A 19,310-nucleotide genomic window follows, 5' to 3' on the forward strand; every position below is an offset into this window, starting at 1 on the left:
ACTTCGTCAATGGGCGTCGCCGTGACGATGCGGCAAAGTTGGATGTCTCGCCGTGACACAGGAAGTTGATGTTTAAGGTCAAAGGATGCTTGAAACCTCACGAAACGTGTCACATACATCCGGCGTGGTGAGACGATACATGTGGTGTGTTTTGTGAGTGGGCGTGGCCAAACGGCTCACCAGCGCCCCTTAAACTGCAGCTCTGGCACCTCGTTTCACCGACATGCACCAAATTTGTCAGACACGTGTATTACACCTAGATGTACCGAAAAGTGTCTCGGTATCCTGAATTTGTTTTCGTCGATCGGTGTGACTGTGTCGTGGCGGCCATTCTGAGCGTCTCGCCGTGAACCTGCAACTGACTGTAACTTTTATGAACATATTCCGATCTTCCTCAAACATTATATCTTTGATAGCAGTCCTGCCCTGAAGACACCTGATAGTAATATTCCGTCATAGTCATAGCGCCCCCTGCTGGAGACAGGAAATGAGACAACAATAGCAGCTTGAAGCGGGGATATACGATCCCTCGCGCGCTGCACGTTGGGGAGCCGGCTTCGGGGAGGCGGCGCACAGAGTGCGAAGGCCCGTTATCACTGCTTGCAGTTTTAATTTAGTTTTGTTATTGTAATGGAAATCCACAGAAAAAAGTATTACATTTAGTATGTGACTACCCATTACTTTCATATATTTGTCATCAAATTGTGTCGTGTTTGACATTTGATTTTAGTCATCTCTGTCTGTCAAATACTGCTGCTGCAAGAATGCACAGCCTCCCTTCTGATGATCCAATCCAGCACCAATCTTAAATGAGGCCCAGTGCCTGTTACACTACTTTTTATCATTCTGGGGACATTTCTCTTTCCACTGTCTCAATGGTTGTGATTTAGTCCATTTTTACATCAGGACTGTGCAGCTGCTGTGTGCACGTACTGTGCACGATACTCACTGTTAGCCAAACACTCCACACTTCAATGATTTCTTTGCTCAGACATCTGATTGAAAAATAATAATAATAAAAACATATTGATTAGCTGTAGTCAGTAAGAAACCCCCAAACAAAAAGAGGAAGTACTAACTGGAAGGTATCTGAATTCTAATACAAGCCATAAAAGGGCACTCTATCAGCAGGCTAACGGTGTGGCCCGGCCATGTGTTTGCGCACCTCATAACTTGATCATTGTGGAAAATTCATTTCTGTGTAGCGGTTAACGATTGCCGATGAGGATTACTCTGAGTGAAATGAAGTGCTTTATGGTGTGTTTTTGCTCCGATGGATGTCTACAGAGAGAGCGATTGGCCATTGAATAGTGGGGGCCGTGTTGACACACTTAGTGCAACATAGATTTCCTACAGCAGCCATTTGTTTGTTGTGATCCTGCAGAGAGCTGTAATAAATGAGGAGAAGAGTAAGGAAAATGTTTCACCATTGTAATTTGTCTTTCAGAGTGGCTGGAGGTCAGCACAAATTTGTATCTGTCTTGCACCTTGCTTTCCCACACCGTGTCTTTTTTTCTTATAAGCCTTTTTGTTCCTTTCCTTTCCCGTCTCATTTCCTTATTTTTTTGGTGATTTCTGTCCCTCCCCCACTCCGGTCCGGTCTCAATTGTTTTGAGCTGCTGGATCGATTTCCTTAAATTTTTCTCCAAACATTTGTGACAATGCAGGACTCACCGTGACGATATTGGATGTGTTTTGCTCCAACAGGTCAATTCTTTCATTCTTCAAACACGTTTTCTTTATTTAATGCTGATCTCTTGATGTTAAATGGACATAATTTAAACCAGCAAGATGAGCATGACAAAACATGAAACTACTGGTTAATAATGTGCTCTATTCTAAAGCCTGTTATGTCACCCATTGTGTAACTTTAAACTTTCTTGTGGAGTAGAAAGCATAATATTTCCTTTGAAATGTAGTGGGAAATATAAAGTAACATAACATGTAAATACTCAAGTTAAGTAAAGTAAAGCTTCTAAAATTGTACTTCAATACCTTAATTGCGTGAATGTAAATACTTTCTTCTAACCACTGAGTATCACTGAATTAAAGCACTTAACAATTGCGATGAGGTGAGAAAAGGCAACCTGATTAAGGTGTAGTTGTTGTTCAACTGTATGACAAAGGAAATGATTTAAAAAAAAACATCAGACTAATTGTCCATTAGATTCAAGTGCTTTTGAATGTTTGTGGTTCATATGAGTGTTTCTGAATAGTATGATGGTGCGTGTTATCACCAATAAGAATTTGATTTTAAATTAAATTGTCTTTTATTTTTCGATCCACTGTCAAATATCTTCATTAATTGTTGGTACGATGACATCAGCATGATGTAACCAGGGATGTCCTGAGCGGATTTTAATGTGTGAAGCCGACCCAGGTATTTTTGTTACCTGATCTGAATCGGCTATATTGGACTACATTAATCCCCCAGCCTTTGTTTCACATCAGCTGTCATGTGTCATAATCAGAGAGCACCATCTGCGGCAGGAAGCAGATGTGAACACTGTCATGTGGCATTCGTGCAGCAAAAATGTGTGCAGTGTGAAAATATTTTAGAATCGACGGCAGTGCAACAGCCTGTAATGTCTGCAACACGGCAGAAACAGATCTGCGTTCAATACAACTAATCAGACACGGCACCGTAAAAACAAGCCCAGTGAAAACCTAATGAGTTCACTGAGGTCACTGTGATAAAGTGTAACTGTGATTTTAATTTGTCGTGACCATAAATGATAAAGTTAAACAATTAGGGCAATTTGAAGTAGATTTCTGATTATAATAGAGCTTTGAAGTGGTTCTTCTTACTGCAATGACGAATATAATTAATATGAGCTCCTTATAAAGACATCTTTTAGTTTGCTTACATGCTTATTTAAACAAAAAACAAAGAACATGAAAACCTGCTGGAATTGGGACCAAAAAATATTTTTTGTTTCTTTTTTTTGAAAAAACAAAAAACATTAAGGCACAGTTCGGATGCAGCCAAGTTTTCTCTGAAACTCTGTTTCTCTTAAATTGTGTCTCAGATAAAGCAAAAAGTAACACAGGCACACAGGCACACTTCCTCCAAGCAATGTCAAGTCATCTTTGATTATGTACGCTCTGTAGGCGCCATGAGAGAGGACACCAAGGGAAGTGTGTATGGATGTATGTATGCAAGTGGGTGATAGGACTTTAACTGTGTTTTCCTATTGTCTGTCTTTTTCCAGACACACACACACACACACACACAGACACACACACAGACACAGACAGAGGATACTGTCTAGCAGCAGGAGCTTATTGTGTCTGCTGTGTGTGCGTGTCCTTTTCCTCTCCCATGGTACCCATTTCTCAGGAATGAACCAAATCGAATGACCAGATAACAGCACGATACGATGGCCGGCACCTTGCTGCTGCAGGTCAATGAATGGAGAAAAAAAAATTGTAAAACAGATGTGTGATGCAGGAAAGGGGAAAGGGACTGATAGAGACATATTCAAACAATAAAGTGTCTGTGCCAGCAATTGTGTGTCTTATTCTTGGAGGGATAATGCACCCACGGGGGAACATGGGTGACATTTCAGCTGGCACGAATATGAATGTGGCATCCAGCTTCACAGGGTCAGCAATTGGATGTAATAGAATATGATTGAATGTGATGGAGGAAAATGGCAGTAATAGCAGTGGTGGTGCAGTGAAGGAGGTGTTGTGCTCTCACTGACATGAAATGATGTGAGGAGACTTGATGAAAATGCAGTCCAGCGGATGGATGGATGGAAAAGCATGAGAATGAAATCAGAGTGCTGATGAACTCACTGAATGATGAATTTAAATACAACTGAATGGATGAATAAATATTTCACAACAACATATGAGCCTGCTGTTTCTCAACAGATATGATGGATGGTGAACTGCAGCCGTGGAAACACAGCAACAATTCGGTCATCACATTTGCATCTTGCTTAGTACGACACACTGTACTCCACGTGTACACTGTACAATAGAGAATAACCTTGAAAGGGTACAAAGGCGATTTTATACATTAGACTGGAAGGCAAGAATGACATCATCAAACCTTTGAGTTAATAATGTTTGTTACCTATAAACTCTTTTACTTGCCCTTGTCAGTGACTTTAATCCTGACTGGAGTTTCCGGCTCCCTCCCATCGTCATTAGTTGAAATGTCCTCCCGTTATTCACCAAACTCGCTGTTCTTCCTGTAATTTAAATCCCATCTGGAGCCACGTCCTTGTTTTTTTTAAAGTGAATCTCTGAGGCAGCTCTTCTTTCCTGCTCCTGCAGTTTATCAGCTCAGTGTAAGATTCAGCTTTTGTGTGTGGAAATAGAGTTTTTTATTTTTTTTTATTTTGCCAATCTGATGGAAACCTGTTAACACCAATAGACCAATTAGTGAATAACATGACAACTGAAAGAAATGTATCGCTCAGAAGAGTGATCTTGTAATGTCAGTGTTCTTTACATTTTGTCAAATTTGTTCAATGAAAGTGTGATGGATTCGTTTTTGTAACGTACTCATAGTTTTACAAAAACCTGAAAAATATTTTTAACTGTCATTGTAATTTAGCAATGAGTTAAATCCCAACAGGGCAACAGGACTATTTTATCCACCACCTAACTCAATAGTGTTAGTCCTGTCCAAACCAAATGAGGCTTAAGAATTTCCTCATCGGGGCGACATGACATTGGTGCAAATGGACCGTTAGTGCATGACAGTCCCCTCTTTTCTTTCCCCATATTTCCTGCTATTTCTACACTGTACTGTCAAAATGAAGGCAAAAATATCAAAATAATCAAAAGTCTACAGCCATGTTAGCCATTGCGAAGCACAACAGTGCTTTGAGCTAAGCGTAAACTTCAACATGCACTGGTACAACAATGACAATGCTAACAAAATGATTTGCACATATGATGTTCATCTTTTTAGTTTAACGTCTTAGTATACATACATTTGCTAATTATCCCCAAACACAGAGTTGCTGAGGCTGATTGGAATGTCAATAGTTTTACAGATTTAAATCTAAGTATTGGACAAATTAAAATGTTGACCAAATTGTATTAAAATATGCCCTGTGCATTTCCAGACATTGTATTTGCAACCAAATATGCAAACTTGCTGGTGGCAGCATCACTAAATATTAAGTCTACACTAAAGTAGTGGACATACAAAATTTACAAAAGACATAATTGGTTTTGTTTATTCTCAGGAAATAGTTGGCTGATTGTCTACTGATGAAATACTGCTAAAGGCCATCGGTATGTAAGGTGCACCTGATTCCTGATTGAAGCCTACCTGCAGCAAATTTAATGGATTGGACATTGTTTAGAAAGGCACATGTGAATATCAGGTGCTACAATTCACACTACATGTAAAATGATAAACCCAAACCCTTCAAATCAATCATCTGTTTGTCCTGAAGAAAATAAAGTTGTCTTTGAAATAAAGTCCAAGAAATTCTGTAGACATCTGTGATAAAATTGTAGTATGGCATAGGCCAGGACATATAAATCATCAATTATGCTTTGAGTGTCCCCAAAAGCGCTGTAACCTCAATGTGAAATGAAGGAAGTTTAGAATCACCTGGAGTCTTACTAGCGTTGAACCCGTCAGCACAACCATCTCAGCAACACTTCCTCCATGAGGCCTTTATGGTAGAGGAGCTGAACATTTGAGATTGAGATGTGACTCTCCCCACACTTCTATTTGATCATGTATTTCTTATTTTATTTCTGTGTATACATAAATGAGTTGTATGTATAAATTGTATGATCAATATGTGATCATCACCTTCTTTCTATCGAATGGGAAGGAAGGCCAGGCCAACCTTCACAGTTGAGTGACAATGAATGGTTACAGGTTCACTGTCATTCAGCTCAAAGCTCAAAATGAACATAAACAAATGCCAGGCAGGGCAACACAAAAAAAAGAAAACTTGAGCATCTATTGCTACACCAAGAACAGATGACAAGAGATTCAACCGCTAAATCCTGGTGAAAGTCAATGAGGATGCCCAGCCAGCAACATTATACACCTCCACCAATGGTGGGCTGCAAAATAATGCCCATGAGTGGTCATCCCCATTGTGGAGTGAGCCAGAAGTCCCGAAGGAGGACCCACCCCTGCATGCAAATGAGCAAAGGCAATGAGATTCACTATCCTGTCGGACAAACAGTGTTTTGAAACAGCCCTGCCCAATGTGGTTTCTTCATACGACACAACAAGCCTGTTCAAAGAGTGAAGGAGTTACTGCTGTTCACATACAGTGGGACCTGAGGAGCCCTCACTGCACACAAATTTTGAAGCCCATCAGCCTCAGAAGAAAGATGTGGCGGAGTATAAAAAGCCTCCAATACCAGAGGCTTAGTGACAGCTGGGTTTGGCTAAACCTGAGACACACCACATCAACAGAGAAAGCAAGCAACTCACTCACCCTTTTAGCTAAAGCCAAGGGGAAAGTCAAGAAAATCAAGGCTAGACTGTATCTCAGAAGGGGCAGACATAGCGCCCTGAGAACCACCTCACAGTCTCATGAGGGTAGCACAGACTTTGCCCTCTTAAAAATTGTGCCACCACGGGATGTCCACCTGGGGATAAACCATCACACTTATCGTGAACAGTAGAGATCACTGCAAGGTTGCCCCTGATAGTAGATTATGCCTGCACCCCAGCCTAGTTGGGATTTGAGAGACATCGATCTTTATGGTCACCCTGCAGACGCCGTAGGGGAATGCCTTCTGGATGGCCTGGGACTGTTTCCATTGTGTGAGGACTGTGAGGCTGAGTGAAAGGTTTTGACATGTCTGTGGGAAGGCAGAACTTTTGGTGTCCAAACCAAAGTTGGAGTGGGTGTGTGCAGCAGGCCTAGCAGAACAGCCCGAAGCAAAGGAGCCCTGCATCTTCTGGCACTGGCCCACGGACACTGATGATGAGTGTGATGCACTCTAAGTGTCAATGTTCTGAGCCCAGAACAAGTCCCAAATACTTGACAACCTGGTCAGGTGGCTCTTCTCCACAATCAGATGTGAACCGAGCAACTTCAGATGAGCCAGCACAACAACTGTGTGGCTCAGAGCCAGGCGCTCTGATGGTGTACAAATCAGCAGTCATCTAGATAGTTGAACTCCCGAATGTCTGAATGCTGCAGCATCCATGCATTTCGTGAATGTTTTTGGTGACATGGATAGGTGAAAAGGGAAGTTTTTGTACTCCAAAGCCCTCCCCTGAAGGGAAAACCCGGGGAACTGCCTGTAATCTGGATTGATTGGAGTATGTGAAGTGAAGGTCTACTGCCATGAACCATTCACGGCAGCCTGCCATTATTGCTTGAAACAGAGCCCTTGACCAGAGTATCCCAAATGGAAGCACCTTGAGAAATTTGGTTAGCCGCTGCAAATCCAAGATTGGGAGAAGGATACATGGAATAAACCTCCTGTTTGTCTTCTTCTCGAGACAGAGGCTGTATTGTAGCCTTCCTTAGCAAGGCAGAAATCTCTCTGGCTAGAGCAGCAGAACGGGATTTGTTCCTTACTTTAGTCTCCTCCAAACCTTGAACTACAGGCGGCACCCAAATTTCAGAATAGTGGTCACCCACAGACAAGGGGTGCACACACTGTCAGGGGTGCTGGCGGGACTGAGTAAAGCCTCGGTTGGTGTGCTCCTGAGAACGGGGATGGAAATGCAGAGGGCGCTGCACCTGCTGTGAGGGAAATCCCTGCCTTACATTTCCAGAGCTCCAGGAGGAGTTTTATTCTAAAAAGTATGTCCGCCTGAGGTTACCACACCTTCCCAGGGTACCCCAAACCACCATGATCAGTGGCACCAAAGAATTAACAAGAACCCTGGCTTGAGAACTAGAACCATGTATCACAGTATCTACAACCTTTACCAACTCCGGTATGAGGTAAGCTGGGTTGTTAGACTCCAGATTGGTATTTTAAGTACTGTATTTATTTATTATTTATACTGCTATTGAATGTATATTTAGTATATTCAGTATCTGTTTTTCCTAAATTATTCTGTTTTTTTCTATCCTGGAGCAGACGTGAGTAAGTGTGGCATTAAAATTTCCCTGTGGGGATTAATAAAGTATTTCTAATTTCACAGCCAGAGCTGTCAGTCTTATCCAAATTAGCTGAGGCAGCAAGGGACACAGCATCAGGATATGGGTGCACATATAAAGGTGTCTGATGACACAAATCCAAAAAGTGGTGCGGCTTTGCAGCCATGCATTTGAACTGTCTCTGCATGAGATCCACCCTTGGATCACAGAGCTGGTCCTGCTTAATTGAGATGAATCCTGACCCTTTTGGCTTTCCATGCTTTGGTGCTATAGCTGCTCTTTGCAGATGAAAGAGAGTTTTGATTGTGAGGCAGTAGTTTGAAAAAAAATAAAATAAACAACAATACAAATACAAATAAGCTTCACAAAACCCGCTTAGTTTTTCTGAGAAATGAGTTGAAGTCCTGACGTGAAGATGAAGAGTCTTAAATCTAAATGATGAACCCAGATGGCAGTCAGCTCCACAGAAAAGGACCCTAAGAGTCCTGCTGAGTATCTGTGAATGCTGTAAAGCTTTAAATGTTAAATGTGAAATCCACTGTGAAAGCAGTTTGAGATCAACATACTGGTTGTTCACAGCTAGCCTGCTATCAGGGCTCCATTTTGTTGGAAACGCATTCATTTTCTGGCGTGACACTGGATGAATGTGGCTGATGGTTCAGTTAGGGAGGAACTTCTCTGCTAGCTGGCTCTGAGTTGGAGTGTCAACATGCTGCTGAGAGCAGGCTGACATTTATAGTCTGATTTTATCCGCAAACATCCACTGAGATTTTTTTTTTAATCCCAAATCCTTTATTGATTTATTAACCTATAAATCAAGTTAACACTTAAATACAAAAGTCAAACCAGTGAACCTGATGGTGACAGAATGAAAGCTGAGAAACATCTAATGTTGTAGAAAGCTGCTGCTTCTTCGACTGAATCAAAACACCAGCCGACGTTTTCTGTTCCACAAATTGACCTGTGATGGGAATCAAACTGACTGAGACAGAACCTGCTCAGGTTTGATGAATGTTTCAATCACAACTCCATTTATTATCAATTTTAATTGTTTAAATCTCAAATTTATCTTCATTGATCCAAAGAAACAAAACAGGAGAACCAGAACACAAACAGAGGGGAACAGAACGTATATTAAAATATGTTAGCATGGAAAATTAACACAAACACCACCACACAGCTGTAACAACAGACATCAAGAGATCATCATCATCACGGTCCAGTCAACTGCTGCTGCTGCTTCAATGTCCCAGAATCATCAGGACTGCTCATCCTCTCGTCACACACATGGTCCTGATCACCTTTACAAAGACCTCCATCTGTAGAAACAAGCAGAAAGAACAGGTGATAACTGAGTGTCTGCAGAGACTCCCTCCATCTGCTGTCAGTCAGTGATGCAGCATATCAGAATAAAGAGTTACCAGACCGAAGTTCAGAGCAGCAGCAGCAGGTAATTAAACATAGAAGATCTACAACAGTAATAGACAGTGAACTTACTCCAGAGTCTCCAGACTACAGTGTGGACTATCCAGAAAATCACACAGCTGCTTCACTCCTGAATCCTGCATGTTGTTTCCACTCAGGTCCAGATGTTTCAGACGGGACGGGTTGGACTTCAGAGCTGAGACCAGAGAATCACAGCTGATCTCTGACAAACTGCAGCACCTCAATCTGAATAAAGAATAAAAGATGGAGATAAAATAATGTATTTTAACGTTTGAGTTGTGAAGGATCAATATCAGTGATCAGACTTTATCTGTGAGGTCACACTGAAAGAAATCATTGAGTTTCAACAGATCAGAGTTCAGAAGATCTTCTGTTTCCAGCTGAGACTCTTTAACACACATTACAAACATTAATTTAACAACATCAGAGAACATTTTCTACACTTTCTGCAACAAACACTTGTCTGTTGGGACGACTCACTGAGTTCAGGACCAGAGAACAGAAAATCATTCACAGCTTTAAGGATGGAGGTTCTGTTTGTACATGAAGGAGCTGCAGCTGCTGATTAAACATAGAAGATCTACAACAGGAACAGACAGTGAACTTACTGCAGAGTCTCCAGACTACAGTGTGGACTCTCCAGAAAACCACACAGCTGCTTCACTCCTGAATCCTGCAGCGAGTTGTAGCTCAGGTCCAGATGTTTCAGATGGGAGGGGTTGGACTTCAGCGCTGAGGCCAGATAATCACAGCTGTTTTCTGTCAGACCGCAGCCCCACAATCTGAATAAAGAATGAAAGATGGAGATAAAAATTGGAACAGCTCCGTTTTTCCTTAAAACCAGTAACTCTGTCCCTCTGTGATCTGCGACTGTGGATCATCAACATGTCGGCCTTCTACAAACATCATCAGTTACTTACAAATTCCAGTCAAAGAATCCATAAACATCAGTTTCAGCACCTAAATGGCAAATTATCTATACTTATTCAGCACTTTATCACCTTAGCGGTCTCAAAGTACGCCATCGGGAGCAACTTGGTGTTCAGTGTCTTGCCCAATCTGAGCCACAGCCACACCAGCTCTTTACTGAGCACTGCATTTGTGAATTTCATGGAAATGTCCATGATACCTTGATCAGACTGGCACATCTGGGAAATTTTGCTTTCTGCACATCCCCGCCCCCTTTAGGGGGAAAACAAGTGACACTTGCCATGTACTGTAATGTCGAATAGCGGTACAAGTTATATGAGTTCATAAATTAACCAAAAACACAGTGTCAAGTAAATATGTGTCCACTCTGCCTGCTGTAGAACGTGTGGTTACATTGTAACCTTGGTTCTGAGTGAACTATCTCTCCAAACAAACTATTTACAACTGTACACTATTTCCATATCAACCAGGTCAAGGCCCTGCAAGACGCAAAGGCCAACCCCAGTGACACAGATAGAGGCCCCGCAAGACACAAGGGCCAAAGCGTGTGGGCAGAGTGGCTACTCAGATCAACCCGCAAGTCGCTAAGTTGATCAAGGGAGACCAGTAAGAGGCAGAAAACTGGCATGTCCTCATTGTCTACTGAAAAGTTGCCTGAAGGAGGGACTGGCAGCTACATTCAGACGGTAGAACCTCAAAAACGTGGACTGGGATGACCATGTGGCTGCTGCACATATTGGTAGTGAGAGAGGCTCCCTGCCACAAGGCCCATGAGGTGGCCACGCCACGTGTTGATTTTGACTGGAGCCGAACCAGATGAATAGCTGATCGGTCCTCCCGATGGCCTGAGTGAGCCAAATGTACTCTGGTGTGCCATGTCAGAGCATTGGTAGAGACAGCCGGGTTGGAGTGGACAATTACACTCGACCTATCCGGAGAAAACCTGCAGCAGTCGCCGTGAACTGACAACACTTGTAGCTCACTTATTCTCCTGGCAGAAGTTATTGCCAGCAGGAATACAATTTTGAGATAAAGCCACTTGAAATCAGCAAGCCCAAGAGGCTCAAAGGGGGGTTGTTGAAGTGCACCAAGGATCACATCCAAGTCTTACATGGTCCTCACCACCGGCTCTAGCAGGCCACCAATATGAGCCTTGCTGGAAAGGGGTGGAACAGGGTCGCCTGAGACAGCAGGTCTCTCTGGAGCAGGAGCTCCCATGGCATCCAGTCCAAGAGAGGCGGGATGGCTGAGAACCATGGTATGTGGGGCTAACAAGGAGCCACCAAAATCACTGTCACCCCTTCCACCTGAATGCTTCAGAGAAGACGCTCGAGAAGAGTGAAAGGTGGGAAAGCATACAACAGATTCTGAGGCCATGGATGTGCCAAAGCATCCCACCCCAAAGGTGGATTGTCGTTCCTCAGGAGGATGAAAAATGGGTCAACTCCCTGGAAGCAAACAAGCCGACTTCCGCCCTGCCAAAACGACGGCAGATCTCCTCGATCAGGTAAGGATGGAGTCTCCACTCTCCTGGGTGTAGACCTGTTCTCGAAATAATGCCTGCTGCCGTGTTTGACGGTCCTGATGCATCGACGGCCCCCCAGAGTGAGCAGAAAAGGTGGTGCGCTCACTCCCACAGCCAGGAACGTTATCACTTGGGAAGGATGGTGCTTGCTCTTCTGTGGTTCAGGTGCAGACACAGGCCTTGAATGTGCTCCAAGAGCAGAGCCACATGCTGGCGGCATTGCTCCCTGAGACTGCTCAGACCAGCCAATCGTCAAGGTAATTGAAAATCTTGACGTCCTGCTGTCTCATGGGTGCAAGGACTGCATCCATACATTGAGATAATGTCTGGGGAGCAAGAGATATGCTGAAGGACAGGAGTAGAAATTTGAAAATGTTGTCCTCTAAGCCAAACCTCAGAAAGTGTCAATGCTCCTGCCAGATCAATATCTGTCTTGAGGTCTATGGTGGCGAACTGGTCTTCTGCAGCGATAGTCTGCCTCACCCTAGGAACCGTCAACATGCTGCATCTCAGGGGACGAAGAAACCTATTGAGCCCCCTGAACTCCAGAATAGGACGAAGTCCCCTGTCCTGCTTGGGGACCAAGAAATAGCAGGAGAAAAACCCAGCCGGGTGATCTCTGCTCTTCACCTTGGCCTCCTTATTCAAGAGGGTCGACAGTTCTGCCCGCGGTATCTCCGCAGGAGAAAGTGTCCGAGCTCGTCACCGGACGGCCAGGGATTGGGAATTGTCAGGAGGGGGGAGCACGTGAGGATGCCTGAGCCTTGGTAGCTGGACCTCTTCCTCTATCTTGCCTGCAACTGGTATGCATATGAAAAGCCTCCAGTTGGGCCCTAAGGTCACCCAGCTCCCATGGTGCCTGAAACCTCTTCTGCGCAGCGGTGACTCTCCTGTGCCTGCTGCAGCAACTTAGCTGCATCGAGACCAAGCATAGCTGCTGACTGGTCTACCTGCAGCTTCAATAAACAGTCCCAATCTTCCTACTGGAGCTTGGACTGGGACAGCCTCAGGTGGCGTCTGAACACCCCGGAGAATGCCAGAGCTCTACCTGTGGCCTCTGCCTACTCTTTCATAATGGAGAGGCATGAAGAAGCTGTGTGAAGCTCACCAATGAAGCTGGAGTCCCAGGGACCTCCCTGCACCCGATGGGACAGGGTACAAAGGTAGAGCGACATAATGGCTATGGTATTAGCCAGGTGCATCTGCATGATCATTGCTCTGTGCAGCTTAGACAGCAGACCATCCATAACCCTGCAGTTCCTGCTAAGGCAGGTGGCTTTGCTCAGGATAGACCTGGAGGGAGAAACCAGCAGATTAAGGGCTTGATTGACCAGAGGGGGTGACGCACAGAAAATCTGCTCTCTGTCATACATATTTGAAAATCTCCTACATGACCACTTGCATTTCTACTGGTGAATCAAACTTTGGCACACCAGCTATTTAAAGTCAGGCAAAAGGGACACGTGTGCTTGTGCAGGGTGTGCCTCTACATCCTCTTCGAACTGAGAAATGGGCGCTATGAGGCTTTCAGGGAGGGCAATGTCCAGAGCCCTGGTTTCCCTACCAATAAACTTTTCAAAATGGCAGGTTGATTCCCCTCTCGAGGTGCTGCCTGCCATTTGCTGCCCACAGGATAACATATTATCCTCAGAAGAGTAGACAGTCTCCATGTCTATGTCCTCTTCCTCCTCTTCACCAGCCTCCAACACTGGAGCGGAGGGAGAAATGGGGTTAGTATGAGGTCAGACTGTAGTAGGCTCATGGTTAGGGGGAGGCAGGAAGACCCGTCCAGCCTCTGAACACTTCCCTTTTCCCCTCGCAGTCGCTGCTATTTTCCCAACATTCGTCCTCTGTACTTCAGATTTCGCATCATTGTTTGTGCAACTAATTTTACAGGCGCTCTTCGGCATTGCGTTATTATTTAAAGGGTTTAGTTTGGAGATGAAGTTTGGAGAAAAGTCTCAACATCCTCCGATTCTTCTTTGCTGTCAATGTAATTTGTTTTTCCCCAGACAGGCACGTGGTGATGAGATCCTGCCCTGAATTACAAAATATTGGCCCTGAATTACGAAATGCTGGTCTGATCTTTTGGAAACCTGACGATACTATGTCCCGCCTACTGATAGCCATAACCTTACAGCACTGCTGTAAGGTTATGGCTACCAGTCTGTTACAGTATGAAGGTCTGTAGCTGATCAGGACTTTTCTGAAAGCTCAGAAGTTTGTTCAGTTTTTTGCTGAACCAAATCTCCAACGTGAACTAAAGAAAGTCTGACACATGAACAGAGAAGAACTACAGCAGCAGCAGTCGGAGAACTGACCTCAGAGTCTCCAGTCGACAGTTTGGACTCTCCAGTCCAGCAGACAGCAGCTTCACTGCTGAATCCTGCATGTCGTGGTTCCCAGTCAGGTCCAGCTCTGTCAGGTGGGAAGGGTTAGACTTCAGAGCTGAGGCCAAGACTTCATAATGAGTGTCTAAGAGTTTAGTTCCTGTTAGTCTGTGATGAGATAATAAATACAAGGTATGTTGTAAAAGTAGCAATAAGAATTATAAACAATTCAATTTAATGTATTTAACACCAAAACACAACTTTATTCATGTACAAAAAAAAATTGTAACTCAGGAACTGATGATGAGCAAGCAACAAAATTTGTACCAATTACTGATTCCGGTCATATCTTTCTCCTGCTTCTTGTGCCCGCATGAGCAGTAGTCTTGGGGCTTATTATCTATCTAACCTCGTAGAGTTTTTTTCTTGTTATATTTATATTTCTTAATTTCAATGGGATCAAATGTCCTCGTCCATTTGCGGTTGTTCTGTTTTTCATGGCTGCAATCACTTTAACTAATGCAAACATCTAAGTTAAATAGAGCCATTTGCACCTGATATCAGTGATGCTTTTACTCTCAGTAAATCACCAGGAAAATGGGTGCAAAATAAATCTGCAAACTTTTGGACTAAACACACAATTTAGTACCTTTTATCTGTGATTTTAGTAAATCAGGCCCTAAATGCGGTATCGCAGGCTGTTGTGCTGTTTTCTTTCTGAAATATTCCGACACTGCATGTCGGCCACATGTCAGAGTTCAGCTCTCCATCCTGACACAAACTGAGCTCTCCATTTTTGACACCATGTGACAGCTGATTTAACATATAGATCAGGGCTAAATACAGTTCAATGTCATCAATACCCATCAGTTAAAAAAATGAAATTAATCCGCCTGAAATCAGTCTGAAAATCCCAACTAATAATCTACTCTGACAAATAATGTAAAAATTTACACAAATCAAAAGAAGAAATGTTTGTTTCACTGATCAGCATTAATCACAACCAGCTAGAACAATCTACATTTAAATCCTCACAGTTTTGTAAACAACCCAACTGACCAATCAGCTGTTTAAATGTGAACTAAATCCTGTGTGTCTGTGAAGAACCAAACTACTGATCTGATTGATAACGTTAATGATCACATGTGGACTCACCGAGCCGTCCTGCAGTTCCTCACAGCTGGGATCAGTCTCCGTCGTCCCTCTGATGATGTATTATACTTCTCCAGGTCCAACTCATCCAGAACCTCCTCTGACATCTGCAGCATGGAGGCCAGACCTGAGCAATGGATCACAGAGAGTTCCTTCTCTGATCTGTTCTCTGACTTCAGGAACTCTTGGATCTCCTGATGGACTGAGAGGTCGTTGATCTCCATCAGACAGTGGAAGATGTTGATGCCTCTGTCTGGAGAGATCTCATCACTGTTCATCTTCTTCAGGTGGCTGATGGTTCTCTGGATGATCTCTGGACTGCTCTCTTTCTGACCCAGCAGGCCTCCTAAGAGTCTCTGGTTGGTCTCCAGAGTGAGGCCATGAAGGAAGCGAACAAACAGGTCCAGGTGGCCATTTTTACTTTTGAGGGATTTTTCCATAGCTGTCTTCAGGAAACCATTAAGAGGTGAGCTCTTGTATTTTTTTTCCAGAAAGTCTTCCAGCACCTCTTTGTTCCTGGTGGAGTGACAGTGGAACATGTAGACTGCAGCCAGAAACTCCTGAACGCTCAGATGAACAAAGCAGTAAACCGTTTTCTGGAAGATCACACACTCTCTCTTGAAGATCTCTGTACAAACTCCTGAGTACACTGAGGCCTCTGTGACGTCCAGACCGCACCGCTGCAGGTCTTCTTGGTAGAACATGATGTTTCCTTCCTCCAGTTGTTCAAACGCCAGCCTCCCCAGCTTCAGAAGAACTTCCCCGTCAGCCTCCATCAGCTCCCGTGGACTCGTCTCGTGTCCGTCGTACTTCTTCTTCTTCCTCTTGGTCTGAACCAGCAGGAAGTGTGAGTACATGTCAGTCAGGGTCTTGGGCAGCTCTCCTCTCTGCTCGGTGGTCAACATGTGGTCCAGAACCGTAGCGCTGATCCAGCAGAAGACGGGGATTCCACACATGATGTGGAGGCTCCTGGAGGTCTTGATGTGGGAGATGATGCTGCTGGACCGCTCTTCATCACTGAACCTCCTCCTGAAGTACTCCTCCTTCTGGGTGTCAGTGAAGCCTCGTACTTCTGTCAGTCTGTCCACACGCTCAGGAGGGATCTGATTGGCCGCCGCGGGTCGGGAAGTTATCCAGACGAGAGCCGAGGGAAGCAGATTCCCCTCGATGAGGTTGGTCAGCAGCACATTGATGGAGGACTCGTGAGTGACATCAACGAGCTTCCTGCTGCTGAAGTCCAGAGAGAGTCTGCTTTCATCCAGGCCGTCCAAGATGAACAGAAGCTTCCAGACAGCGAGCTGCTCTGCTGAGACCTTCTGTAACGTTGGATGGAAAACACGGAGCAGCGCGAGAAGACTGTACCGCTCACCTCGGATCAAGTTCAGCTCCCTGAACGACAGCAGAATCACCACGCTGACGTCCTGGTTCTCCGAGCCCTCGGCCCAGTCCAGAGAGAACTTCTGCACCGAGAAGGTTTTTCCGACACCGGCGACACCGTTGGTCAGAACCACTCTGATGGGTCTCCGCTGGTCGGGGAAGGCTTTAAAGATGTTGTGGCACTTGATTGGAGCGTCATGGAGGATCTTCTTCTTGGTCTCCAGCTGCCTCACCTCATGTTGGGTATCAACCTCTTCACTCCGTCCCTCTGTGATGTAGAGCTCTGTGTAGATCCTCTTCAGGAGGGTTCCACTTCCTCTTTCATCACTTCCTTCAGTCACATGTTCACATCTCCTCCTCACACTGATCTTATGTTCATCTAAAACCTGCTGCAGACCAACATCTGGACAAAGAAGAGAACAGCCGTCAGACTAACTCTACCTGTTTTCATCAACAACAGTCTCTTACTTTGTGTCTAAATGTCCTGGTTCAGGACTGAACTCTGGAGGATGACCTTTGGACCAGTCGCTCTTCACAGACAGACAGATGGATCCTGGAGACTCTGCTCGCCGTCTGTGTAACTGACATCTGCAAACACAAACATGTTTCTGTTCATTTTCTTCTGATCTGTGAAAGCTTGTTATCAGGTCAGTTAAAAATCCAGCATCTGTGATGGTACAGGATGCATTAGTGCACGTGGCATGGGTAGCTTGAACATCTGGAAGGAAGCATTAATGCTGAATGATATATTCAGGTTTTGGAGCAACATATGCTGCCATCCAGACAACGTCTCTTTCAGGGAAGGTCTTGTTTATTTCAGCAGAACAACGTCCAACCACATTCTGCACGTATTCCAACAGCATGGCTCCGTAGTAGAAGAGTCCAGGTCTCCTTCAAATATGACTAATAACTGAATCATGAACAACAGTCTCTTACTTTGTGTCTAAATGTCCTGGTTCAGGACTGAACTGTGGTGGATGTCCTTTGGACCGATCAGTCTTCAGAGACTGACAGATGGATCCTGGAGACTCGGCCCGGTCCTCCTCTTCCTCCCCACAAACATTCATCGTTTGGACTTCAGTCAGTCTGAGAGGGAAAAAAACAGCGACACTGACTGTGAGCTCAGAAAGGACCAAAGTGAAAGTATCACTCACAGATTCATGTTTCTCTGTTCTCAATCAGTTTCTTTGTTTCCAAAGATGTTTACTCTTCAGTTAAGAGGAAGGAAACTCATTCACAGACTCCAAAAGTAAAACTTTCTGTTGACACACGACAGCGAACACCACATCCTGCTGCAGGCTTCTTCTGACCACAACAAGAAGCCCTGAACTCAGTCTATCTGATGTATTGTCAATTTTGTATGAATATTGTGTCCTAAACTGGAATCATTAAACTCACCACTGCTGCTGCTGCTCAAACAAAGTCCATATTTAATCTTTTATGGGTGAAACTCTTCATGTAGGCTGTGAAGTTGTCATGCCTATAGTCTCCTTGCTAACTCTCTGTATTGTGCCAGGATCTGATTGGCTGCTGCAGGTCAGGTTATCAGTTTGGAGATTCAAAGGTTTGCAGCAGATCTCTTACTTTGAGTCTGGTTCATGACTGAAGGTGATAGGAAGAGCTTTGGACCAATCACTCTTCAGAGACTGGCAGATGGATCCTGGAGACTTAGCCCGGTCCTCCTCTTCCTCCCCACAAACACTCATCTTCTTCAGTCAGTCTGAGGAAAAAAAACAGCGACACTGACTGTGAGCTCAGAAAGGACAAAAGTGAAAGTATCACTCGTAGATTCATGTTTCTCTGTTCTCAATCAGTTTCTCTGTTTCCACAGATGTTTACTCTACAGTTAAGAGGAAGGAAACTCATTCACAGACTCCAACAATAAAACTTTCTGTTGACACTCACCCGGCCTCAGCATTCAGTTTCCTTCCTTCTGCTCTGTCGACTCTAAATGGAGTCTGAACTGACAGACCGACATGCTTGTGGATCTGGATCACATGTCCAGGTTGCTCCGCCCTCTTCAGTTAAAAGAAGTCAGCTGAGTTTTTTTATCTGTGTGTGTCAGGCTCCAACAGGTTAGACTTTTACAAGTTGTGTTTATGATCTGGGTTTCAGTACACATGTTGGAACTTTATTTCATTTCTATGTTTCAATCCTGCAACTAAATTTAAACAATAAACAAGTTACTGCTCAGTATATCCAACAGCTGTTAGGCACAGGGCCCTTTTCTGAACATCTGAATGAAAAATGATCCTTTCTTTACTCCATAAAAAGACTAAACGTGTTTCAGCCCCCAAAAAAATTCACAACCGAAACATAGATGAAACATGAGCGTCCAGTTTGTGCAGCATGACATAATATTTAAAGACGCATCACCAGTTATTTTGGAGTTTCTTCAAATATCATTTTTTTACAAACAAAATAAAGCTTTAAACTAATACTGTAGTAAATGTGGATATCATTCTTCAGTCACATTACATTTTAACT

At 44.1% G+C, this 19,310-nt stretch overlaps 1 pseudogene; it reads right to left on the reverse strand.

The window, feature by feature from the left end:
* Positions 1-9,186: 9,186 nt before the first annotated feature.
* Positions 9,187-18,786, reverse strand: LOC138211612 (NLR family CARD domain-containing protein 3-like; annotated as a pseudogene).
* Positions 18,787-19,310: the final 524 nt, after the last annotated feature.

Source organism: Embiotoca jacksoni, unplaced genomic scaffold (genome assembly GCF_022577435.1).
Source record: "Embiotoca jacksoni isolate LCO1_2020_lvr unplaced genomic scaffold, fEmbJac1.0.p SCAF_5, whole genome shotgun sequence".
NCBI lineage: Eukaryota > Metazoa > Chordata > Actinopteri > Embiotocidae > Embiotoca > Embiotoca jacksoni.